General features: G+C 43.8%; 1 pseudogene; it reads right to left on the bottom strand.

The window, feature by feature from the left end:
- LOC116459213 (cleavage and polyadenylation specificity factor subunit 1-like) overlaps nt 1–23,497 on the bottom strand; it is a 49,683-nt pseudogene extending 26,186 nt beyond the window's left edge.
- Nucleotides 23,498–26,257: the final 2,760 nt, after the last annotated feature.

Genomic DNA, 26,257 nt, shown 5'->3' with positions numbered 1-26,257 from the left:
GAACAATGAAGATAAATACACAACTAAAGAAAAAAAATAAACATAACACAGGATCAGCAAAGCCAAATGCTAGCTCTTTAAAAAAATAAAATTGATAAATTCCTGGCAAAACTCATATGATAAAAATGAAAGAAGACACAAATTCCAATATCAGAAATTAAAAAGAAGACACCACTACACATCCAGCAAGTATAAAAAAGAGGCTGAAATGGTTCAAATGTATGTTTTCCCCCAAAATTAATATTTTGAAACCTAAGACCCAATGTGATAGTAAGTATTAAGATTTGGGGCCCTTAGGAAGTGACTAAGTCTTGAGGATGGAGCCCTCATGAATGGGATTAGTGACACTATAAAAGGGCTGGAGGGGACTTTCTGGGCCTTTTTGCCTTTCCATCTCTTCTACGATGTGAAGACACAGCATTCATCCCCAGAGGACACAGCAACAAGCCGTCATCTTGGAGGCAGACTGCGAGTCTTCCCCCAGACCCCACATCTGCCAGTTCCTTGATCTTGGACTTCCCAGTATTCAGAACTGTGAGAAATAAATTTCTATTGTTTGTAAGTTACCCAGTCTAAGGTATTTTGTTACAGCAGCCCAAAAGGACTAAAAAGGAAATTGTTATGAAAAAATCATATCCAAAGCATTTGAAAATATAAAAGAAATACTTTTCTTTAAAAAGTACAAATTTTCAAAGCTGATATTAGAAAAATAGAAATTTTAAAAGTCCTATAGTAATTAAATCAATTCAATCCATAACCAAATCTTTCCCACTAAGAAAACCCCAGGGATAAGGATGAAGCTGGAAACCATCGTTCTCAGCAAACAAACTAACACAGGAAGAGAAACCACCACATGTCCTCACTCATAAATGGGAGTTGAACAACAAGAACACATGGATACAGGGAGGGGAACATCACACACCGGGGCCTGTCAGGGGATGGGGGGCAAGGGGAGGGAGAGCATTAGGACAAATACCTAATGCATGCAGGGCTTAAAACCTAGATAACAGGTTGATAGGTGCAGCAAACCACCACGGCACATGTATACCTATGTCACAAACCTGCACATTCTGTACATGTATCCCAGAACTTAAAGTAAAATAAAAGTAAAAAAAAAAAAAGAAAACCCCAGGCCGTACAAATTCAACCAAACATTTAAGGAAGAGATCATGCCAATCATAAGCTTAGAAACCATGCCAATCATACACAAGCTCTTCCAGAGAATAGAAAAGCAATAGAAAATGAATATTAAAGAGCATAAAATGGCCTCAATTCATTTTTGAGACTAGAATTACCCTGATACTAAAACCTGACAAAGTAAGTCTCAATCATCAGCATAGACGCAAAAATACCAATTAAAAGACAGTAAGATAGAATCAGCATGACCTAATCAGGTATATGAAGAGGAATGTCAGTGCATTAGTCCATTCTCACACTACTATAAGACATACTTAAGACTGGGTAACTTATAAAGACAAGAGGTTTAATGACTCACAGTTCCACATGGCTGGGGGGGCCTCAGGAAACTTATCATCATGGCAGAAGGCACCTCTTCACAAGGTGGCACACACCTGTAATCCCAGCTACTCAGGAAGCTGAGGCAGGAGAATCGCTTGAACCGGGAGGCAGAGGTTGCAGTGAGCTGCATTACACTCCAGCAACAAGAGCGAAACTCCGTCTCAAATGAAACCAGAAAGGAGAGAAGCGTGATGGAGACAGCCCCTTATAAAACCATCAGATCTCCTGAGAACTCACTCACTCTCACGAGAACAGCATGGGGAAACCACCCCCATGATTCAATTATCTCCACCTGGTCCCACCCTTGACACCTGGGGATTATTACAATTCAAGGTGAGATTTGGGTGAGGACACAGAGCCAAACCATATCAATCAGGTTGCTTTGACATCAGAAAACAATAAATATAATTAGGAGAATAAGCATTTTTTCTTTAATAGAAAAATATATGATCATTTCAAGAGATACAAAAAAATTGTAAAGTTCAACAGCCATTTAAGATAAAAACAGCTAGGCAAGCTAGGAGTCCAAGGGAACTTTCTTTTAAGAGACACTATATAGCCACAAAAAATTACAGAAAAATCTTACTTGTCTCAATACTTGAAATATGGAAAGCTTTCCTTTCCTGTAAGAAGCAAGCCCACGGTCCCAGCTGTCATCAGTGCTACCCAGCATTGACTATGAAGTCCCAGGCAGTACAGCAAGACACAGACAAGAAAAAAAAGGTATCAGGATCAAAAAGGAAGAAATTTTCAAACATCACCTTTCACAGATGATATGATTGTATAGGTAGAAAATCTAAAATAATCTAACATAAATTATTCCCAGTAGCTAAACATTAAGAAATATGTAATCCCAGCAGTTTGGGAGGCTGAGGCGGTCGGATCACCTGAGGTCATGAGTTTGAGACCAACCTGACCAACATGGAGAAACCCCGTCTCTACTAAAAATAAAAAATTAGCCGGGTGTGGTGGTGCATGCCTGTAATCCCAGCTACTCGGGAGGCTGAGGCAGGAGAATTGCTTGAACCCGGGAGGCAGAAATTGCGGTGAGGCACATTGCACTTCAGCCTGGGAAACAATAGCGAAGCTCCATCTCAAAAACAAAAAACCAAAGAAGAAACAACAAAAAAAGAGATGGAGAAAGCAATATGTTATCTCATTCATGCAAAATCTAATGTGGGTTGGTGAAAACCCCTTTAGTTCTAGGCATCCTTCATCCTGTCCACCATCACCTCACTGGTGGCCTCCAAGGTCACCATGATGAAAGACAAGAGTGTTAGGGAAACACATCAACTTTTAAACTTTGGCCCAGAAGTGATACATGACACTTCCACTCACATTTCATTCGCTAGAACTAGTCACATGGCCCCACCTAACTACCAGGAAGTAGGAAGTGTAATCTTCCTGTGTGCCCCTATGGTCATTGTTTTTCCCATACGTAGAACATACTCTCACTTTCTCAAGACAGAAAACCCCACTTGAAATTGTCAGCAAATCCAGCTTGAAATTGAGGGTCTTCTTAGGCTAGGCACAGTGGCTCATGTCTGTAATCCCAACACTTTGGGAGACCAAGGCGGGTGGATCACCTGAGGTCAGGAATTTGAGACCAGCCTGACCAATATGGTGAAACCTCATCTCTAAAAAAAAAAAAAAAAAAATTCAGAGTCTTCAAGTGAACTGCCTAGTGCTCTCCATCAGGTCTATACCTGCTTCTTGTTGGTCTGGAGATTTCTAAACTAGAAAAGACATATTCCTTTCCTCCTATACAGACCCAACATTTCATGATGGAGTAGGGTTAGGACAACTGCAATAAATATTTTTACTTTTAAATGGAGAGAATGAAGACAGATAGGGGTAACAATTCTGAAATATTCTTAGGCTCTGCACAGTGGCTTTTGTCTGTAATCCCAACAATTTTGGGAGACCGAGGCGGCTGGATCACCTGAGGTCAGGAGTTTAAGACCAGTCTGACGAATATTATGAAACCCCATCTCTTAAAAAAAAAAAAAAGAAGAAGAAAAAAAGAAAGAAAAAGAAATTGAGGGTCTTCAAGTGAACTGCCTAATGCTCTCCATCAGGTCTATACCTGCTTCTTCTTGGTCTGGAGAGTTATAAACTAGAAGAGACATATTACTTGCCTCCTATACAGACCCAATATTCAATGATGGAGTAGGGTTAGGACAACTGCAATAAACACTTTTACTTTTAAACGGAGAGAATGAAGACAGGTAGGGGTAACAATTCTGAAATCCGTCTGAGTAGACATTGTGAAAGCTCCTACCCTCGTCAGAGGTTTCTTCATTAAGCTTCTCTAGGAAGAAGTCCCTTGTTCCTTGTTCTCCCTGGCCCTTTTATCATTCCATCACTCTCCTTGGCCACATCTGAAATGGACGTGGAAGAATATGCTGTGTTAGGACCGTGAAACTCAAGCTACTGTTGGCCCATGGAAAATTAGGGAGCCATAGTTTGTTTTAAGTCATGAATAGTCCGAGCCTTTTTTAGTTCAAACTGTGGGTTTCTTTTGTAATACAATGTCCTTAAAAACTTAGTCTGCTTTTGATTTGTTTCCAAAGAGTTCGCTGTACCATAACTCCCCCAAAAGTTATTTTTCAGATGTAGATCTCAACTTATTTACCTTCTTTGCTCCCCCATCTCTCTCACACACAATATCATGGCACTTACCTTGAGTCTATCTGGATCTTTTTAATCTGCCTTTTGCCCTGAGGTAGTTTGGGCCTTTGTTGCTCAATGGTGTTGTCAATCCTATATCAAGTTAGTTGGCATCTGGAAGCAGTCAGCTTTTTAATTTTGCTAAGCCCTAACTTGCTGGAATTTCTCTATTTCCTTTATTGCTGCTCACAAACTAGCTGCTTATTTCTTGTAAGGCTTTGTTGAATGAAGACAACAGCCAAGATGTGCTTACAATAGCCTTCTTTCTTAGCCTTCTTAATGCAAGTATGCCATTTAACAAGTGTGTTACCATTAATAGTACAGATTGCCATGCCCCAGCCTCCAGTATCAGTGTCCTTGGCACACACCACCAGCCACTAAGCTAATGCTGTATATTTTGGCTTTTTGATACAGCAGCACCAATGATTAGTCGGAACAGGATAGGCTATGCTGAGGTAAAAAACAAAGGGTTGTTTATCACTCACACAAAGATGATGCAATCAGGCAAAGCTCCAGGGAAGAAACTCTCCTCCATAAAGTGATGCAGGGATCCAACTGCTTTCATCTTGTGTCTCCACAGTTTCAACAGAGAGCCTCCCCACAGTGAATGTCATGGAAAGGGAAACAGAATAAAGGAGGCACTCTTCATGACCTCATCCCAGAAATAGTGTTATATATTGCCTTCCTAAAACCCCCCAAATTAAAACATACTACAAAAACACTATGACCAAATCAATATGTCATTGGCATAAGAATGACAGATTAGAATATAAAATATATGTGAGTATACATAATAATTTAACAAAAGTAGTATTTCAATACAGTGAGGAATTATTATTTAATACATAATTCTTTTGGTTTTCACTAAACCACAAATATTTAACTGGTGTAACAGGCTACCTATTCAGAAAAAAAAAATAAAATTGGACTCCTGTTTTAGCCATATATGAAAATAAGGGCCGGCGCGGTGGCTCACGCCTGTAATCCCAGCACTTTGGGAGGCCGAGGCGGGTGGATCACGAGGTTAGCTGATCGAGATCATCCTGGCTAACACAGTGAAACCCCGTCTCTACTAAAAATACAAAAAATTAGCCGGGCATGGTGGCGGGCACCTGTAGTCCCAGCTACTTGGAAGGTGGAGGCTGAGGCAGGAGAATGGCATGAACCCAGGAGGCAGAGCTTGCAGTGAGCCGAGATCGCGCTGCTGCACTCCAGCCTGGGTGACAGAGCGAGACTCCGTCTCAAGAAAATAAAAAATAAAAAATAAAATGAAAAGAAAAATTAAAAAAAGAAAATAAGATTTATATTAAAGGCTTAAATAGAAAAATAAAAATTCAGCAAGAAATTCTGAAGGGTTATATCAACACTCTGAACAAAGGGACAGGTTCCTAACCAAGATGAGATACCCGGAAGCTATAGAAGAAATGATAAACATTTGGTAATGCAAAAATTAATTTTTGTATGACAAAAGATGGTATAAAGTCAATATTTAATTGGGATTTGGAACACAGAGCCACTCGTAAGGCTGAAATTTAATATACAGAGAACATGCACAAATTGACAGGGAGTATTGGAATAAACAACCCAATAGAAAAAGAAAAAGAAAAACCAAGAGGCAAGTCACAGAAGGAAGGCAAATGTCACCCAACATAAGAAAAGACCTTCAGACTTACTGGGATGGCAGAGGGGAGCCAGTTGAAATAGTGAGATACCACTTTACGCCTATCAGACTGGCAAAAAATAAATCTACAATCTATTGTTGGCAGCTGTGTAAGAAAAGGGTACTCTTATACACTGCTGCTAGAAATGAGAATTATAACTGCTGTTGAAAGCAATCTGAAAATATCTATTAAAATTAAAAATGCACATACTCTTTGAACCCAGCATGAGTAAAATGGAATTCCATGGTAGAATAGAAACAAAATGATGCTTATTAACAGACAAAGACTTAGAGGTGTGCTACAGGGGAAAAATGCATATACACACATATATCATATATACACATATATATCATATATACACACACACACATCTACTTTTATTATAAAATTTATTAACACTAAAAGATTTGTGGCACAAAGTTTACAAATAATAATAAAATATATGACACTGTTTTATAAAATGTATACATTCAACTGATTCTCACAGAATGCTTTTTTGATTTTTGCCAAAGTCTTGTATCTGCAGCCAATTGATAGTTGCAACCAATACACAAATATAACATAATGTTACCCATAGACAGCTCAGTCAACCTGGAAGAAAACCCTCCTGGGGGTTGTCACTGAGGGTTTCGCTGGGTCCCCACCCCAGGGAAGTGAAGACTTCATGGCCACATGATCAAGGGCTTGGATCATTGTGGTCTTTTGTGTTTCCAAAGACAATTACCACATATTTCCCTTACCACATGCACTGTTGTGATATTATCTTGCCACGTCCATCGAAAGGTAAATGTTGTATCTCCTCCCTGTGAATCTGAGCTGACCCTGTCATCACTGTGATCAATAGAATATGGTGGAAATGACGCAGCTCCAGCCTTTGCCTCTTGGAGTGCTTCTTCTTAGAACTCAGTCACCACGCTGTGAGGAAGCCCAAGTAGCCACATGGAGAGGTAGAGGAGAGTTCAGGTCCCCTCCTGATAGGCCCAGCTGAGTTCCCAGCTTGAAGCCAGCATCAACCCCCAGCCATGTGAGGGAGGTCATGTTGAACCCTGCAGCCATCCCAGTATCCCAACACCATGTGAAGCAGAAACACCACATGTGCAACCCACAGGCTTGTCATAATAAATGGTTGTTGGCAATTCGAATTACTAAGTTTTAGGGTGATTTGTTATACGGCAATAGATAACCTGAACAACTGTCCAAATGAGGACTTGGTTTAAAAATGTATTTTAATGATATGAACAAATACATACACATATTATGCTTAAATGCCAAAATGTGTTACCATCTGTATAGTTTGCTTTCCTGGCAGTCTTTTTGGTTCCGTTTTCCTATTTTGCTTGGCTTCCTTTTCTCCCTCCCACACATCACATCCTATGCCCCCAAATCAAGTTGATTCTGGATACTTATGCAATTATTTATTAATGTGTACAGACACATATAGAGAGGGTTTTATTGAGGGGGAGATCACTGTGTTATAAAAATGACTCTGTGGTTCTATATTTTGCTTTCTTATTTGACAATTCTTTGTAAAAATTCCTCCAAATCTGCTATAGAGCTCCAATTTGTCCTTTTAAATAGTTGCATAAAATTCCACAGCATGGCCATTCCATATTAATCAACCATTCTCAGGGGGGTGCTGGAGCCAGCATATACTGGGTGGTGAAAGTCTACTGTTAATTTTTAGGAATTTTGTGAGTCAGCTGTTAAATGCGGCCAATAAAAAAAATTCAATTACACGAACTTCCAATTAAGTACATTTTATTAAAAACAAAGGTAATGCATACTCAGAGTAATCATGTCCTAATTATCTTACCTCATTTTACTATTATTGATGCTCCTAGGGTGACTTACATTTATTACAAAATACTACATAATGGTGCGCTTCTGTGCATCTCTCTCCAAGACAGTGTTCAGGGGCATCATATAGGTAGTTTAAAATTGGCCTTGGTGGAACTATATATACCATGGGAATTGGCAAACAATGCACATCAGGGCCTGACTGATTGTTTTGTTGATTGTCTAGACTTAAGCAAGTGATGGAGAAAATGTTAATGATGCAAATTCAACTTTAAAATGTGTCACGTCTGTAGCTATTGCATTATGGAGCAGGGACAGGTGAGGAGTTTGAATTAAATAAGTTGGTTGAGAGGGGTTGCATGGAGAAGGTAAGCACAGAGGTAAAGGAGGTGAGGGTGTGAGCCCAGCAAATATCTGAGGCAAGAGCATCTGAGCAGAAGGAACTGCAAGTGCAAAGGCCCTGGGGCAGGTGTGTGCCCGGCAGGTTGGAGGAATGGGAAGGAGGGCAGTGTGCCTGGAGCCCAGTGAACAGGAGAAAGTGAAGGGGGTGTGGAATGCAGAAGGAGCAATAGGAGGGGATATTAGGGAAGGTGCAGGGAGCCAGTCAAATTATCTGGGGCTTTGCAGAATCCAGGAAGGACGCTGGCTTGCATTTCAGGTGAAAAGGAGGAGCCTCGGCAAGGTTTGAGCAGAGGAGCAGCATAATCTGGCTTACCGTGTAAAGGCTTCTTCTGACTGCAGTGCTGAGAACAGACTGCAGAGGCAAGGATGAAGGTGGCTTGCACTAGGATGGAAACGGGGTGGGGTGGAGAGAAGCCATCAGATCCTGGATGCACTGGGGCAATGGAACGACAATTTCCTGACAGATTGGATGTAGGGTGCAGGAAAAAAAGGAACCATAGATAAACACAGGCTCCTGGCCCAAGCCACGGGGAAGACAGGGCAGCCACCAACCCAGACAGGGAGGTGGGAGGAGATGAGGAGTTCAGTGTTGGACGTGTTGGATGTGAGCAGAGGTGTCTTTGGCATCCACGTTGAAAACCTAGTTGGAGGTCAGGAGTCAGGACAAAGGTCCAGGCTGGAGGCGTACATGGGAGTCATTGGCATCGGAGGGCATTTAAAACCCCGAGGCAGGATGAGATCAGTAAGGGAATGAGAGGGTAATAAAACAAGGCACAGGAAGGACTGAGCTCCAAAACGCGCCAACACGTTCAAGATCAAGTTCACAAAAAAGAGCCAGCAAGGGAGTGAGGAGGAACTACCAGAGAGGTGGGAGCGAGGCTGAGAGCAGCAAAGTCCTGGCAGCCAGGTGAGAGGGCAGCAAGGAGGAGAGAGAGACCAGCCGGCAGAGTCAGACTCAGAGGGTGGCTCAGACAGCCGACGTCTGCCAGCCGGCCCTGGGTTTTGGGTTGGGGGTCACTGCTGACTTCATTAAGCCTCAGGGAATCCATGGGGTCAAGAGTGTGCTGGAGGGGGGTGTTCAAGAAAGATGGAGAGGAGTTTCGCTCCTCCAAAGAGCTTTGCTATCCAGAGGGGGAAAGAAACACGGAAGTGGCCGGGCGCCGTGGCTCACACCTGTAATCCCAGCACTTTGGGAGGCTGAGGCGGGCAGATCATCTGAGGTCAGGAGTTTGAGACCAGCCTGGACAACATGGTGAAACCCCATCTCTACTAAAAATACAAAAATAGCCGGGTGTGGTGGCACATGACTGTAATTCTAGCTACTCGGGAGGCTGAGGCAGGAGAATCGCTTGAACCCAGGAGGCTGAGGCTGCAGTGAGCTGAGATCGCACCACTGTGCTCCAGCCTGGGCTACAGAGTGAGACTCCATTAAAAAAACAAACAAACAAACATGAAAGTGGAGGGCAGGAGTAGAGATCAAGACTGTTTTTGAAGATGGAGGAACAATCAGGGTACAGTGGCTCTCACCTGTAATCCTAGCACATTGGGAGGCTGAGGCTGGAAGGATTGCTTGAGACCAGGAGTTTGAGACCAATCTGGGCAACATAATGAGACCCCTGCTTCTACAAAAATTGTAAAAATTAGCCTGGTGTGGTGTTACATGCCTGTAGTCCCAGGAATTCCAGGCAGCAGTGAGCTGTGATTGGACCACTGCACCTCCAGCCTGGGCAACAAAGTGAGACCCCATTTCAAAAAATAATAAAATAAAGATGGAGAAACAGTGGGTGCATGAATGCTGAGGCTAGGAGGGGAGCACCTGTGGCAGGGCACAAAACAGATGGACTGCTCCCTAGTGAAGCCCGGGCTTTGATGGGGCCCCTTCCAGTCAGTGGCACACGCTTTAGCTCTTCCCCACCCCTGCACGCCATCCCCAGAGGAGAGCGAGCCCTGTGCCTCGCTCAGATGCAGCCCCGTTGGGAGCAGCACATGCTGTTTTAAAAGAACATTCCAACTGCAGCTGGATGTCCCACCTTCCCATGAATCACCCCAGAAAATAACTGAGCGGCTGGCAAATATTCCAGCCAAACCCCCAGTGCGGGAGGCAGCAAGATGTGACATGAACGAGGAGTGTGCAGGATGAGCCCGAGAGGCAGGGGCAGATGGGCTCTTGTTAGAAATGTCTATTTGTGGCTCCCCAGTCTAATTTCTGAATATGCTAATGAATAAATATTGGTCTTTCCTTCCACAGCCTTTTCTCTCTGGGTGGCTCAGCCAAATAGATGCTGCCACCATTTGTTTTCTAGAACTGTTGAGAGACTGGGGCCCAGAGAGAAGAAGGGCATCCCCCTGGGTCTCAGGGCAAGATGGTAGCAGGGAAGGGGACACTGAATGGTCAGAGACCTTGGGAAGGATCTATGTTTGCCCTACGCTTGAACTCTACCTCCTACGTTTGTCTCTCTAATGCACCCTCCGAGTGTCATCCGACTACTGCTTAAATACTACCAATGGCAGGGAGCTCACTACCACCAAGTAGTCCATGCCATCGTTAGTCGGTTCAGAATGTTAGAAAGTTCCTTCATTTGACAAACTTCTTTCTTGAATTCCTATAATGTGTTGAGCAGTTTTCTAGACGTGGGATGCTGTGAACTGGTCCTTCAGGGTCCCTGCCCTCAGTGGAGAAACAAACAGGAACCTACACACAGCATTACAGGGAAGAGAGGGAGGAGAGTCCAGCTCGTGCTTAGCAGTGCAGAGGACACAAGGCCACAGGAGAGGGTGAGGGGGCTTTTCGCATTAGTTGACTTTGAGCAGTGTCAACTAAGCTGAGAGCTGAGTGACAGGAAGGAGCTCTATGTGTGGGTCCAAGTGAGGGCAGCATTCTGAACAGAGGGACAGGATTGGGGAGGGAATTCCCAGAGGTGGGCAGGCACCCTTGACATTCTCACTGGGGAAGAGTCAGTCCCAGGATAAAAAACTGGAGGGCTAGGCACGGTGGCTCACGCCTATAATCCCAGCACTTTGGGAGGCCAAGGGGGGGTGGATCACTTCGGGTCAGGAGTTCAAGACCAGCCTGGCCAATATGGGGAAACCCTGTCTCTACTAAAAACACAAAAGTTAGCCAGGCATGGTGACGCATGCCTGTAATCCCAGCTACTCGGGAGGCTGAGGCACGAGAATTACTTGAACCTGGGAGGTGAAGGCTGCAGTGAGCAGAGATCGTGCCATTGCACTCCAGCCTGGGCAACACAGTGACACTATGTCTCAAAACAAACAAACAAACAACAACAACAAAAAAACTGGAGTAAGGCAATTGGGCACTTGGTCGCAGGGCACGGGCCACCTGTCTAGGTGTGCATCACCCTTGAGCAGCCCTTCCCCCAGGTCACCTCCCCACCTTCCCAACCCCCACCAACTCTAGGTCTTCTGGCCTTCCTGTCTGCTCTGAGTGGTGCTGGGAGGAGGGTCTGGGTGGGCTTGGGATCACAGGGCAGATATGTTAAGGAGGCTCTTGAGGTCACATGGCCTACTGCTATGGTTTGAATATTTACCCCCTTCAAAACTCATGTAAAACTTAATTGCCAATTTGGCAGTGTTGAGAGGTGGAGCCTTTAGAGGTGATTGGAGCATGAGGGTTCTGCCCTCACACCTGGCTAATTTTTGTATTTTTAGTAGAGACAGTGTTTCACTGTGTTGGCCAGGTTGGTCTTGAACTCCTGACCTCAGGTGATCCACCCACCTCAGCCTCCCAAAGTGCTGGGATTACAGGCGTGAGCCACCACACCGGCCCTACACTAACATTTTTTTTGTGTCTCTTGTACTGGGAGATGACCTGCTTTGTTTCATTTTAGCCTCTTCCTTGGTTGTGCCACTACTGAGTTCTCCAGCTCTCAGCGATTATTCAGCATACTTCTTTCATTGATGTCAACCTACCTACTGCTAAGCACAGGGTATAAACTTTTTAACAATTTAATTTTATAGCAGCAAGTTTTTTTGTTTTTTTTTGTTTTGTTTTGTTTTGTTTTTGTTTTTGTTTTTGTTTTTGAGATGGAGTCTCGCTCTGTCGCCCAGGCTGGAGTGCAGTGGCACAATCTCTGCTCACTGCAAGCTCCACCTCCCGGGTTCACGCCATTCTCCTGCCTCAGCTCCGGAGTAGCTGGGACTACAGGCACCCGCCACCACGCCCAGAGAATTTTTTGTATTTTTAGTGGAGACGGGGTTTCACCGTGTTAGCCAGGATGGTCTCCATCTCCTGACCTCGTGACACCCGCCTTGGCCTCCCAAAGTGCTGGGATTACAGGCATGAGCCACCGCCCCTGGCCTATAGCAGCAAGTTTTAAATGATATGTTGATATTTTCTCTATTAGTATTTAACTTCTAGAAATGAAAAATGTTTTCTAAATCTTAAGGGATAAATTATAAATATTTTCTTCTCTGTAAGAACTGTATCTGACTTGATCTGTAATCTTCTGTTTTCTTCCTTTTTTATCCATTTCATAGTATTGCTTACTGTCTTTCTCTTTTCTGAAGTTGCTAAAATATCATTTAACTATAATGTAGAAAATTCTGATTGATTATGGAGGAATTTTAAGTCTCGAGGACTTTTATTTTTTGTTGCATTCCTTGAATTCACTTTAAATTATGCTTTGGTCCATTCTTCTTTGAATATAGTATTTTTTAAAATCTTACACATGTCACAGTTCAAATATTGATTTGATTTAGAGAACCTTCAGAATATTTTCCCAAAACTTAAAGATCTATTTTTATTTAAGATTGAAATTTTCTCACCAAAACAAAACAAAAAAATCAGCAGCTTGACTTGGGGTGAATCCTGAAGCATTTTCTCGAACTCAGTAAAGACAGGGATATATTCTATTAACTTCGAAGAATTCTTTTCTTGCTTTTGAATTTTGTCCTTGCTTAAATCTTTATGAGGGTAAGAAATGTGCATATTATAACAAACAATGACTAGAAAAACAAAGTGAATAAACACCACTCATAAACAGTTTGAATTTTGGCCCAAATACAGAATCCTGGTCGAAGTTAGACTAAACCTAGGGATTCACCATTATGCTATGAGATTATTCACAGTTCAAATGATTTTGTGAAGCCATTTGGGGTCTAAGGCTCAGGTTCTCCCTTTTGGAAACTTGGTTGTCATAGTTCAAAATTAGAGAGATGTTCTCAAAGTCTTTTCACAGTAGACCCTAACATGCTAAGTGACCTAGACCCAGGGAGTTCTTGTAGTCCATATAAGAGATGATCCAGTGGGGCCCTAAACCTCTTTTTTTCACCAAAGCTGTCTGTCTGCTTTCGTTCCCCTTCCCTCTGCCTAACCAGCTGTGGGCCACAGCTCTGAAGATGTGATATGAATGTCATGGAAGTTTTTACGAGTTGCCTAATTCGATTTTAAGACAGACTTTCTTTGAGATTTAGACCTTTGAAATAGAACTTTAAAATAAAAGTGGAAATCAGGCTGGGCACGGTGGCCCACGCCTGTAATCTCAGCACTTTGGGAGGCCGAGGCCGGCAGATCACGATGTCAGGAGATTGAGACCATCTTGGCTAACACGATGAAACGCCATCTCTACTCAAAAATACAAAAAATTAGCCAGGCATGGTGGCGGGCGCCTGTAGTCCCAGCTACTCAGGAAGCTGAGGCAGGAGAATGGCATGAACCTGGGAAGCGGAGGTTGTAGTGAGCCGAGATGGCGCCACTGCACTGCAGCCTGGGCAACAGAGAGAGACTCCGTCTCAAAAAAAATAAATAAGTAAATAAATAAAACCGGAAATCTATGAGCATCTGTTATTCAAGAGTGATGAACATCATGAGAGCTTAAAATCCTTCACAGTTGGCCGGGCGCGGTGGCTCACGCTTGTAATCCCAGCACTTTGGGAGGCCGAGGCGGGCGGATCAAGAGGTCAGGAGATCGAGACCACGGTGAAACCCCATCTCTACTAAAAATACAAAAAAAAAAATTAGCCGGGCGTGATGGCGGGCGCCTGCAGTCCCAGCTACTTGGAGAGGCTGAGGCAGGAAAATGGCGTGAACCCGGGAAGAGGAGCTTGCAGTGAGCCGAGATTGCGCCACTGCACTCCAGCCTGGGCGACAGAGCGAGACTCCGTCTCAAAAAAAAAAAAAAAAATCCTTCACAGTTTTCCCCCTTTATTAGTGAAATTTCAGGATAAATAATTTTGTTATATTAGAATCTATGAATTAGATTATGCACAAGCTTTTAATCTATATAAGAAAGCAGAAGTTAAAATAATTTCTATTCTAACCTATCATTTCCGGGAGACTCATGAGTTTTATTAAGAGATCACACCCAGAGGTTGACTTAAGGAAATAAATGTTTGAAAGTGTCCAGAAATATGTACTAACTTCCGTACAGTTTCTTTTTCTTTTTTTTTTTTTTTGAGACGGAGTCTCGCTCTGTCACCCAGGCTGGAGTGCAGTGGCGCGATCTTGGCTCACTGCAAGCTCCACCTCCTGGGTTCACGCCATTCTCCCGCCTCAGCCTCTCTGAGTAGCTGGGACTACAGGCGCCCGCCACCACGCCCAGCTAATTTTTTTGTATTTTTAGTAGAGACGGGGTTTCACCGTGGTCTGGATCTCCTGACCTCGTGATCCGCCCGCCTCGGCCTCCCAAAGTGCTGGGATTACAAGCGTGAGCCACCGCGCCCGGCCCGTACAGTTTCTTAATAGGCCCTTCTCTTCAAATTGAACCTTCAAATTCTAAAGCAATAAACAGATTTAAAGGGATGTGTAGTTGATTAAAAAATATAAACAAATATAAAAATAGATCTGATTTGTTGGATTAGAAAAGGAGAGAAGGAGAAGGATAACTGAAGTTTAATTTTGAATGAAAAAACTATTTCATAATGTAGTGTGAGTTAATCATGTAACTTACATTGGGAATAAGTATTTTAAATCATCAATTTGACAGTCATAAGAGATGCCAAAACAAATTATAATAAGCATAATTGTAACTTAAGAAAACCTATAAAGTGAAAATTTATATCTAAAATCAGAATACAAATGGACTATATGACCTTATTAATGAATTCACTAAGAGATAACATTATTCCACATCAAAAAGTATGTCTAGCTTTGCCAAAAAAATTAAAAGGAATATCTTGAAAGAGCACAGTTCAGTCATTTCAATCAGTACGTTTTCTCAGTGCCAGATCAGTTTTGCAAAACATAGTCCACCTGTTATGATTCAGCTTCACCATTTTGGATGACCTGGAGGGTTGTCTGTGTAAATTAGTGAATATTCAGAATTACGGAATATTTAAAAGAAATGTAGTTATATTATAATATAGAAATATAGCAATAGTAATCCTAAATTCTTACGATGCACCCTTGATTTAATGAATAAAGAAGATTCATTTTTAATCAGCACCTAATTATTTTTATGCAAATAGAGCTATTGCAATACTTGAAAATAGTTTGTTCTCTTGGTTAAAGTTGGTTAAATGTTTCCCTTTGAAATTTTCTTTGCATTATCCCTTTGCTTAGCAAACTATAATACAAAGCTAAATGCCTTGTCATCCGTATTCAATTTGCACAGAGACCAAACCAGCAGATACTAATTTAGTAAGTTTTCCTTATGTTCTCCCTGAGCCTGTGATGACATTCATTGATAGTTAGCTTATTAATGCAGCTATACAGACTTCATACAAAATATTGATTGTCTTAAGAGATAAAGTCCCATAGGAAGATTATCTTTATCTGATTTATTCATCTACATTTTACAAAAGAAAGTGATCATAATGTATGGCTTTTGAAAGGAAATAAATCTGTAACACTATTTGTAGAACTATGACATTTATGTTTTTATATATTAGGAAACAGTAACTTGATATATAACTGCAAATCTTTAAAAAAATTGTGGCGAAGGATATGAACAGACACTTCTCAAAAGAAGACATTTATGCAGCCAAAAGACACATGAAAAAATGCTCATCATCACTGGCCATCAGAGAAATGCAAATCAAAACCACAATGAGATACCATCTCACACCAGTTAGAATGGTGATCATTAAAAGGTCAGGAAACAACAGGTGCTGGAGAGGATGTGGAGAAATAGGAACACTTTTACACTGTTGGTGGGACTATAAACTAGTTCAACCATTGTGGAAGTCAGTGTGGCGATTCCCCAGGGATCTAGAACTAGAAAAACCACTTGACCCAGCAATCCCATTACTGGGTATATACCCAAAGGACTATAAATCATGCTGCTATAAAGACACATGCATACATATGTTTATTGCAGCAATATTCACAATAGCAAAGACTTGGAACCAACCCAAATGTCCATCAATGATAGACTGGATTAAGAAAATGTGGCACATATACACCATGGAATACTGTGCAGCCATAAAAAATGATGAGTTCATGTCCTTTGCAGGGACATGGATGAAGCTGGAAACCATCATTCTCAGCAAACTATCGCAAGGACAAAAAGCCAAACACTGCATGTTCTCACTCATAGGTGGGAATTGAACAATGAGAACACATGGACACAGGAAGGGGAACATCACACACCGGGGCCTGTCGTGGAGTGGGGGGAGGGATAGCATTAGGAGATATACCTAATGTTAAATGATGAGTTAATGGGTGCAGCACACCAACATGGCACATGTATACATATGTAACTAACCTGCACGTTGTGCACATGTACCATAAAACTTAAAGTATAATAAAAAAAAGTAAAAAAAATTGTGGTCCCCTTTTGTTCAGAGTAGGCACCTTGATTCAATTAATCAACAGTTGATTTTTCTTTCGTATCTCCAGTGTCCATAGAACTTTTCAGACACAGAGAGAGCCATTAGTGTACTACTGGTGTACAATAGAGTTATAAGCTGTTATAAAATAAGAACTGTATTTTACAGTGTTAGACAATTATAAAATCAAACAAGTGAGTTAATGAAGTTGTGAATTGTATCATATGAAGACTGACTAGAGAAAGAGCTTGAATAGGGAAGCTGAGCTATCAAGCACTCATGTGGAAGTTGAACTGAACTTTAAAGAAAGGCCAGGATACAAGCATTCTAAATCTTTGTTTTTCAATTTTAAGAAAATCATTGGAAAAATAGTGTCACCACATTATGGAAAGTAGGGATAAGCTATACAATCATGCATTTACTCTTGTTAATGTTCTGGTATATTTCTTTCTGGTGTTACCTCTGAATTTGTCTTTTTAACATAAACTTAATCGCAGCACATGTTCTATTTTGGAGCTTTTTTTCTAATTAAAATTATTTCAGAAGCATTTCCTAGGTGGCTCATAGGCTTCCTGGCCACTGTTTTAAAAGATATTTAATATTTCATGATATGGATTTTTTTCAACTTTTTTTATCACAAATAATATTTTGAGCTGTTTTTATGCATCAGCTTTTTCATACTTGAGATTGTTTCCTTTGTCCACTTCTCAGTATAGTGTAAGTGGGCCATGAACTTTCTTTCTTTAACTTATAATTATCTTAAGAACAGTGCCAATTTATAATATCTACAACAAACTATGAGGGGTACTATTTCATCATATCTGTAACAGTATTTGCTATTTCCATTTTTAAATAATATCAAATGTTGGCCGGGCGTGGTGGCTTATGCCTGTAATCCTAGCACTTTAGGAGGCTGAGGCGGGAGTAGCACCAGGTCAGGAGATCAAGACCATCCTGGCTAACACAGTGAAACCCCGTCTCTACTAAAATACAAAAAAAATTAGCTGGGCTTGTTGGCGGGTGCCTGTAGTCCTGGCTACTCGGGAGGTTGAGGCGGGAGAATGGTGTGAACCCAGGAGGTGGAGCTTGCAGCGAGCCGAGATCGTGCCACTGCACTCCAGCCTGGGTGACAGAGTGAGACTCCATCTCAAAAAAAAAAAAAAAAAAAAAAAGAATATCAAAGGTTAACATGCCAAAAGTGGCACTGCTTTGTACAGTTTTCTGTAGTTGTTTTACTCATGATATTTTCTCATGCGTGTAGTATCTGTTCATATCCCTGGGCCTTCTACCAAGTGACTTGTGTATGTTTTATGAAATCTAAATCCTTCCTTCTGCCAAGTCTGCAGTGTTGTAATTTTATAATCTGTAATAGCATTTAAAGCATTTGGAGTTTGTTTGTTTGTTTTTGTTTGGTGTTTTTTTTTTTTTTTGCTTTCTCTTGTTTAGGAAATAGTGTCGTATGCTGTAGAGTTAGGTAGTTGAAAGAATCAGAAAGGAAGTAAGGTTTGGTTTGGTTTTGTAACTTCTGATTAAATAACTCACTCAGCAAATACTTGTGAGCTGTGCCAGCAGTGGTGATGAGACAGACACAGACTTGGTTTTCAAAGATTTTATAAAGTAATAATGCATACAAGTAAACATGTGATTAAGACTATACTATACTAGAGCATTTAGGAATGGTAAAAGTGGAACACTTACCCCAAACAAAGCAGAAACTGTTGAGAAAAGGCTTCTATCACTGCGTTTTCTCATGAGCATTTCTTCTTTGTTTTTATGTCCATTTTACACTCCAGCCTGTAGGTGTACCACATATTTAATCATTCCTCTGTGGACATGGAGGCTGTTTTCTGTTTCCCCCTTCTGTAAACAATATTACAACAGATGTCTCTGTAATGGAAATTGTAGCACATGTCTGGATTATCTTCTCAGGGTCAGTTTTTAGAAATGGCCTTATTGCATTATAGTATATGAATATTTTTGAGATTCTTGATACATAGTATCAGATGGTCTTCCAGAAAGTGTATATTCCTTGTGTTTTGTACTAAAAAGGGGGTGGGAAGTAGTGCGGTGCAGTGGTGGCAGTGGCATCCATGGAGCTAGAAGTGAGCGGTGATGCCATCTGTCTCCAGCAAGTCATCCAGGATGATGTCGGACATGGTGCCGATCTTCTTGGTCAGCTTGCTGCTCCATGGTGCTCAGGTACACGTAGCGGTTGAGCAGCTCCCTGTCCAGCTTGCAGCACAGCATTCTGGAGGGTACGGAGGTCCACATGCAGCATCCAGAAGGTGCGGAGGTTGAGGCCTGCATGGTGCGGCAGCATAGTGGTCAGCACGTTCAGCAGCATCAGCAGCCTCCAGCAGGTTTTCTCCTGCATGGGCAGCAGTAGCCTGATGCCACTATCCAGGGTGGCGAACCACGTGATATGCTTATTCTCCCACGACCGACTTTTTGCTGAGCCCCTCGGTGGCTCTCCGACACAGGGTCCTTTAGAATGTGTTCACGTGGGCACCCACATGGAAGTCCGCCCACCGCAGCAGGCACATGCCCCCAAAACTCTCCTTGGCTTCAGGCAGGTGCATGTACACCATGAGGCTGCGGTTGTGGTCAAACACCAGAAAACCCAGCTGGGTGTTGTCCACCATGAAGTCCATGCTGTACACCTCCAGCGTCTTGGCATCCCATGACAGGAGGCTCAGCGTCTTGCTCTCCTCCTGGGAACAGCAGCCAGATGCTCTTCATGAGGTCAGCTGCCAGGATGAAGTTCTTGATGCTGGTCATCTGGTGGATGTAGAGCTGCCTGTCGATGAAGGCCATGCCCATTAGCTCGCTGGCCCACAGGCTCCACAGGAAAATCTTCTGGCTGATGGCCAACACCAGGTGGCCTTGCAGTGCACAGGGCAGTCACAGGCCCCTTCTGCTCCTTCTCGTAAAGGACTTTGAACTTGTTCTTGGTCAAGGGCTGGCCGGGCTCGGGCACCACCTCAATCACATCCATGATCAAGATCCGCCCTCAGCACGTGACCTCCTCCTTCTCCTGCATGAGGCAGGTCCCGGCGGCCACGTAGCCTTTGAGGCCCGACCTAGTCTCCTCGCTGCAGCGACACTGTGTTCGTGCTGGTCATATGCTCCCACTTCTGCAGCTTGATCCTGACATTGGGAATAGCCTCCGAGCAGACTAGGGAGATGAACTGAATGGAGAAGGCCGCCTCCTGGGGGTGGATGCACTGCTCATCTCTCTCGATGGTCTCAAATCCCTTCTCCTCGCCAGTCATGTGTGTGATGCACGTGCACAGTGCGTTGGTGCTGGTGGCCACAGCATATATCTTGGACTCCACGTGGTAAGCCACACAGTGGACCGTGCAGCACAGCGGGATCTTCCTGACAGGCCATGGGGAATCATAGGACAGGTAGGCAGGAAGGACGCTGATCCTCAGCTTGCCCTGTCTGTTGAAGTACAGGAAGCCGCGGAACAGTTGACATTGTGGAATAGAGTGAAAGAGTCGACAGGGCCATTGATGCCCACGGGGTGCAACCGCAGCACCCCTCGGTCGGTCGCCAGCAGCCAGTGAGGTGAGGGGCCGCAGATGACACTCCTGAGTAGCCATAAATGTCCTCGAAGTAGTGGAAACACTACACACGGCCCCAGGCCCGGCCCTCTCCTCTGTGCAGCCACCTGCTTTCTTCTTGAATGGCTTCGGCTTCTTCTCACAGAAGCTGATGCTGTGAAGGACCTTCTTAAAGTGGACTTTGAGATTGCCCTGGCCGAGCTGAGTCATGGGGGAAGGCCTTGTAGATAAGCAGCTTTTGGTCCACATGCACCAGCAAGTAAGGCGTGCTCTGGCGGCTGCCCAGCGCAACCAGCAGCACCTCCTTGACGAGAGAGGCAGCTCCTCCTGGCACATGGCCTCCTCCCTGCAGGCCTCGCCCTGTGTGGTGGGCTCTGCAAAGGAGCTGTCCACAAGGACCCGCTGCCCCACAGGGAAGTTCTTCATCAAGAACACCAGCCGCCAGTCGGGGAGCTGGCAGGTCGCCATGGTGCCATTCTCCTGCAACAGCAGGCACCAGTGGATGGGCTCTGTCTGGAAGGGTACAGAGTCCCAGTCGGCAGGGGCTGGCTGCTTCTTCGGGCCTCCTCCTTGCTGAGACTGAAGAGGGAGCCCAAATCCCCACACAGCATCTCCTCATCACCCACTGTGCGGCTAGTCTCTGAGCCCAGGCTCTCAGCCCCCAAGCCACTGCAGCCCCCAAGCCACTGCAGCCCCCTAGCTCATCGTGAGCCCTGCTCAGGCAGCTCTCAGTGGTGAACATGCCACTGAGGTCTCGGTACAGGCACAGCGTGATCACCTTGGGCTGATGGTGCAGCGGAGGGTTGTGCAGCGCCAGGTGGCGCTGGTAGCCACTGTAGGAGTGTGCTCTTCAGCAGGAACATGGTGACGTGGCCATCAGCGCTCATGATGACCATGTAGGGGTTGCCTACAGTGCACTGCATGTTGCGGGTGACCAGGTCCACAGGGATGAAGTACAGCTGATTCACTCCTTCCAGCAGGTGGATGCCCAGCAGCGACACTTGGACAATGTAGTGGTTGTCCCCGATGTTTTCGCCGAAGACCGTGGGGCCTTGCGTGGCAAAGCCACTGGTGTCCAGCTCCACAATCTCCTGCCCCATCTGCAGGAATAAGTCTTCCTGGCTCAGAATCAGGAATCACCGTCTGTAGTGGTCACTGTCCACTTCGGGGGTGCTGGGTTCCTGCTCTGTGCCCTCCCCCTTGGGATTCTCTTTCTCCTCCTTAGGCACCAGGGCAATGACTGTCCACATATCATAGCAGCCGGGAAGCTCAAAGGTTGTCACCACCTGGGACTGGATGCTCTTCTGCAGCACTGACAGAGCCCCATTCTTCCCATGGCCGGAGCAGTCCACAATCTCCAGGTCCGGCTCAGGGTTGTTCTGAAACTCTTCAGAGAGGAAGGCAGGCTCACCCATGGCAGCACTGGTGCAGGGTCCAATGTTAAGGATGCTGTCACACACCTCAAAGGTAGGTGGCCAGCTGTGTGCCCGACTGGGCGTCGCTGCCGTACACTTCAATCTCATCCATGTCGTCCTGTGACACGGACTTGTCCCTGGCTGACCAGCTGGTCATGTGTCCACTCGCTTCTTCTGTGAGGGAGGCTCTTCCTTGTCAGCAGCCTCACAGACAGCACTGGCCGGGGGCTCCTGAAGCTTCTCTGTGTACTTGAGGAGGAGAGAGTTGCCCAGGCAAGAACTCAGGAACAGGTACCCAGGCTCCATGGTGACCATGCTGGTGGTGAAGACGCTGGTGGCCGCCTTGTCAAAAGTGGAACACTTGGACACTACGCATGCCATCAGTGATGAGGGTCAGCACGTAAATCCCGCCACCCTTAAGGGAGATGACCATCTTGTCATAGGAGATGAAGGTGGCCTGGGCACAGTCCAGGGTGATTCACACACCCACCTGGGTGCACAGCGGGAAAGCTGTGGTGCCTGTGGTAGGCTGCTGAGAGCCACACCGTACGGGTGAATGATCTGGTTCAGGTATAACAGCGAGCTGACGACAAAGACCACCACCCCACCCATGGGCTTGGGCATGGCCAGAGCCTGGGTGCAGCCAAAGGGTAGCTGGTGAGAGATCAGATGACGGGGTGCACCTTCTGTGTGATGTTAGCAAGATGGCCACGATGGAGCACGTGTCCTGCCACACAGCCACATGCCCAGGCCAGGTCTGGTGGGGCTCGAACAGGATGGGCTTGTAGTAGCCATGCAGGAACTGCAGGTTGATGATGTTGAGCAGCTTCTCATCTAGGGCCTGCACATCGCTGATGTAGCTTCTATGGGACAGGCCAGTCCAGTCCTATAGAATCAAAATACGTATTTTAAAAAGATCTCCAGGTAATTTAATATAAACAAGCTTGAGAAGTTATGTTTTAGGTCAGTGCTACACCCAAAGAAATATGAGAGCCACATGTATAATTTTAAATTTTCCTGTAGACATGCTAAAAAAGTAATAAAAAACGTGCAGCCACGTGTGGTGGCTCACGCCTGTAATCCCAGCATTTTGGGAGGCCAGGGTGGGCAGATCACGAGGTCAGGAGTTCGAGACCACCATGGCCAATGTGGCAAAACCCTGTGTTTACTAGAAATATAAAAATTAGCCCGGCATGGTGGCATGCTCCTGCAGTCCCAGCTACTCAGGAGGCTGAGGCAGAATCGCTTGAACCCAGAAGGCAGAGCATGCAGTAAGCCGAGATCACACCACTGCACTCAGCCTGGGCGAAAGAGCGAAACTCCGTCTCAAGAAAAAAAATGCAAAAAATACTTTAAATAGTATATTATAAGCCTGTATATCCCAAATTATTATCATTTTCACAGAGGACACTAACCATATTTCAAGGGCTCTACAGCCAATGGCGACTACCACATTAGACAGCACAGGCCTAGAGCACGTCCTAAGTATTACATTCCCTGCAAAATCTCTAGTCATCTCTAGTTTATATTCAGCTATGGTTTGGGAGGCATAAATATTTCAGGTGCCAGAATTCAGCCTATGCCCATATTTAATGGAGAACATTTTGAATGGCTACTTTTTCAGGGCCATTAATGGGCTGAGAGCAAATTGTACAGATTTCTTACCTTGGAACTTCAGCGTCTTTGGGTTCTGATATAGAATTGTCAGCTGGGGCTCCAGTTCCTTGATTTTAGAATCCATCTTTCCCAGCTGGAAATCGGGCCTGATGTCATTCTTCTGAGTAGCCACAGAGCGAAAGGAACACATTACACCTTCCTCATTGGGTTCCTTCAGAAGTGAACTGATGCAGCGGATGCAGCAGACACATCCACGACTTAGGTACATGGGTTTTTCAAGATAAGATAGGGCAATGAGACATCGACTCACTTCTTGAAATTGTTCAGCCGTGACCACTCTCTATGGAAAAATGTACATGCTATTAGAGTGTCATGAGTTGAAGGACAACACTACTTGAAAATCTTTCCTCCTTATATACATAGAGCTATCAGGGCCTACTATGCACAATTACTAGTGAAACATAATGAAACAATATAAATACATATATAAAAGACTCAGAGCCTTGAGCTTCTGATATTTTAAATGCTAGCTGGAGTGCAGTGGTGCAATCTCTGCTCACTGCAAGCTCCGTCTCCCGGGTTCACGCCATTCTCCTGCCTCAGCCTCCCGAGTAGCTGGGACTACAGGCACCCACCACCACGCCCAGCTAATTTTTTTGTGTTTTTAGTATAGACGGAGTTTCACCGTGTTAGCTAGGATGGTCTTGATCTCCTGACCTCGTGATCCACCTGCCTCGGCCTCCCAAAGTGCTGGGATTACAGGCGTGAGCCACTGCGCCCGGACAGGACTTGATTCTTTCTTTGGGAAGTTGATGTCATAAAAGTGTCTATACTGGGCTGTCCTGCCACATGTGGCTCTTGAGCACCTGAAATGGGGCATATCAGAATTGAGATGTGCTTTCAGTGTAAAATGCACAATGGATTTGGAAAATGTAATGAGAAATAGAGAATGTAAATGATGTTGTTAAGAACTTTTAAAGGTTGGCTGGTTGCAGTGGCATGTGCCTGTAGTCCTAGCTCCCTGGAAGGCTGAGTCGGGAGGATCACCTGAGCCCAAGAAGTTGAAGCTACCGTGAGCTATGATCGTGACACTGCACTCCAGCCTGGGTGATGGAGGGAGACACTGTCTCTTGAAAACAATTTTAAAGTTAATTTCATGCTGAAATGATAATATTTTCTGTATTAAAATTTTAATTTTTTTCTTAATTTATTCTCACCTCTGCTCCACTAGGTTCTCCCCTGGCCTCCAATTGCTTCCACTGACAACTCAGTTGGAGTGAGCTCCACTTACAAGGGGTTTTTCTGTAGAGTGTCCCTCCTCCCACCTTATTCACATCCTGCTTATCATTCTTAATCCAATCAAATTTTGATTTAATTATGCTATATATTAGATTTTTACTGAAGTCATAAGCAGATTGCCACAAAGGAGATCACCCTCACTAAAGGGTTTTCAAAGTTAATATGGACAAATATTGCCACATTATTCTAAATTAGGTCTTGTATATTGTGGGTGTTGGTAAGATTTGGGATCAGGATTGAAACTGTTCAAACAAAACATTTGGCATCAAAATTAATTGTTATGAATGGAACTAATTTCAAATTGTTTTTGATCATAAAAATAAAAACTCATAGCTTGATTAAAAAAATTAGTCAAACTTACTGAGAGGTCTTTCCTAAAACCACACTCATTAGACCAGTCATTTATTAAAAAGGACTTACTCTTGTGAAGATCAACATTTAGAAGAGGTTGAATTCACTTCCACATAATAAATTGTAAATATATTTTTTCTGCATTATGATTTTCTTTTGTCTAGCTTACTTTATTGTAAGAACATAGTATATAACACATATACAAAATATGTGTTAACTGACTTGATATTATGGGTAAGGCTTCCAGTCAACAATGGGCTATTCATCCTTAAGTTATTGGGAAGTCAAAAGTTATGCACAGATATTGGACTGCCAGGGGCTCCGTGCCCCTAAAGCCCACATTTTTTAAGGGTCAGCTGTATCTGAAAATCTCAAGAACATTGCCCGTGGCCAGTATTTATAATTTTTTCTTTGCTTTTAGACAAAATCATTCCTGTACATTTAATTTCATTAATATTACTCTCTGTATTTGTAAATAGTGCTTAATCTGTAAAGTGTGAACAGGTTTTAGTTTTTGCATGACTATTGCAGACATATTGAACCACATTTGATAAATGAAGTAATAGTGAAACTACCTGGGGTTTTCTCTCAGCTGCCTCCCTCTTCCCTGTCTCCAGGTGGCGCTGTGTGGAAGTTTATGAAGAGACCTGGTCTGGATCCAAGCTTTCTGTCCCCATTCTACTTTCTGAAATGCCCACCAAAAGACACCGACCCCTGGCATCTCATAATCACTCAGTTAGTCATCATTTCTGTTTTTTAATAGCTGAGGATATCCTGACTACCTGCTCTTTACAAGATTATTACAAATTATACTAGTTTAAATTCAAAGGCAGTTTCCCCCTTCCTGCTCCCTGGAAACCTTTATCCTTGAATGACATGGCTAAATGGCTAAGCTCCCCTGCACCCAATGCCCTGATCAAGTGTTTCTTCCTGTAGGAGCCTTTCCTTTTGCCCCAAGGGAAATCCTTTCTCTGTTGTCCTCCCCTGGCAATTTATAAACACTTGTAACAGAATCTGTTACTATTCTTATTTATATTGATGTGGTCTTAAAAGAGTCTAACTTGGTTGAGAGCTGTATCTGTGGCCTACATTTTGTTCTGTTTGTTTTTTTTCTTTTTTTTTTTTGAGACAGAGACTCACTCCGTCACGCAGGCTGGAGTGCAGTGGCGTGATCTTGGCTCACTGCAACCTCCACCTCCCGCGTTCAAACGTTTCTCGTTCCTCTCCCTCCCGC

This window comes from Hylobates moloch, unplaced genomic scaffold (genome assembly GCF_009828535.3).
Source record: "Hylobates moloch isolate HMO894 unplaced genomic scaffold, HMol_V3 SCAFFOLD_19, whole genome shotgun sequence".
NCBI classification, from domain to species: Eukaryota; Metazoa; Chordata; class Mammalia; order Primates; family Hylobatidae; genus Hylobates; species Hylobates moloch.
Note: the sequence above shows the minus strand (reverse complement) of the source record. Positions and strands in the feature narration are given on the sequence as shown.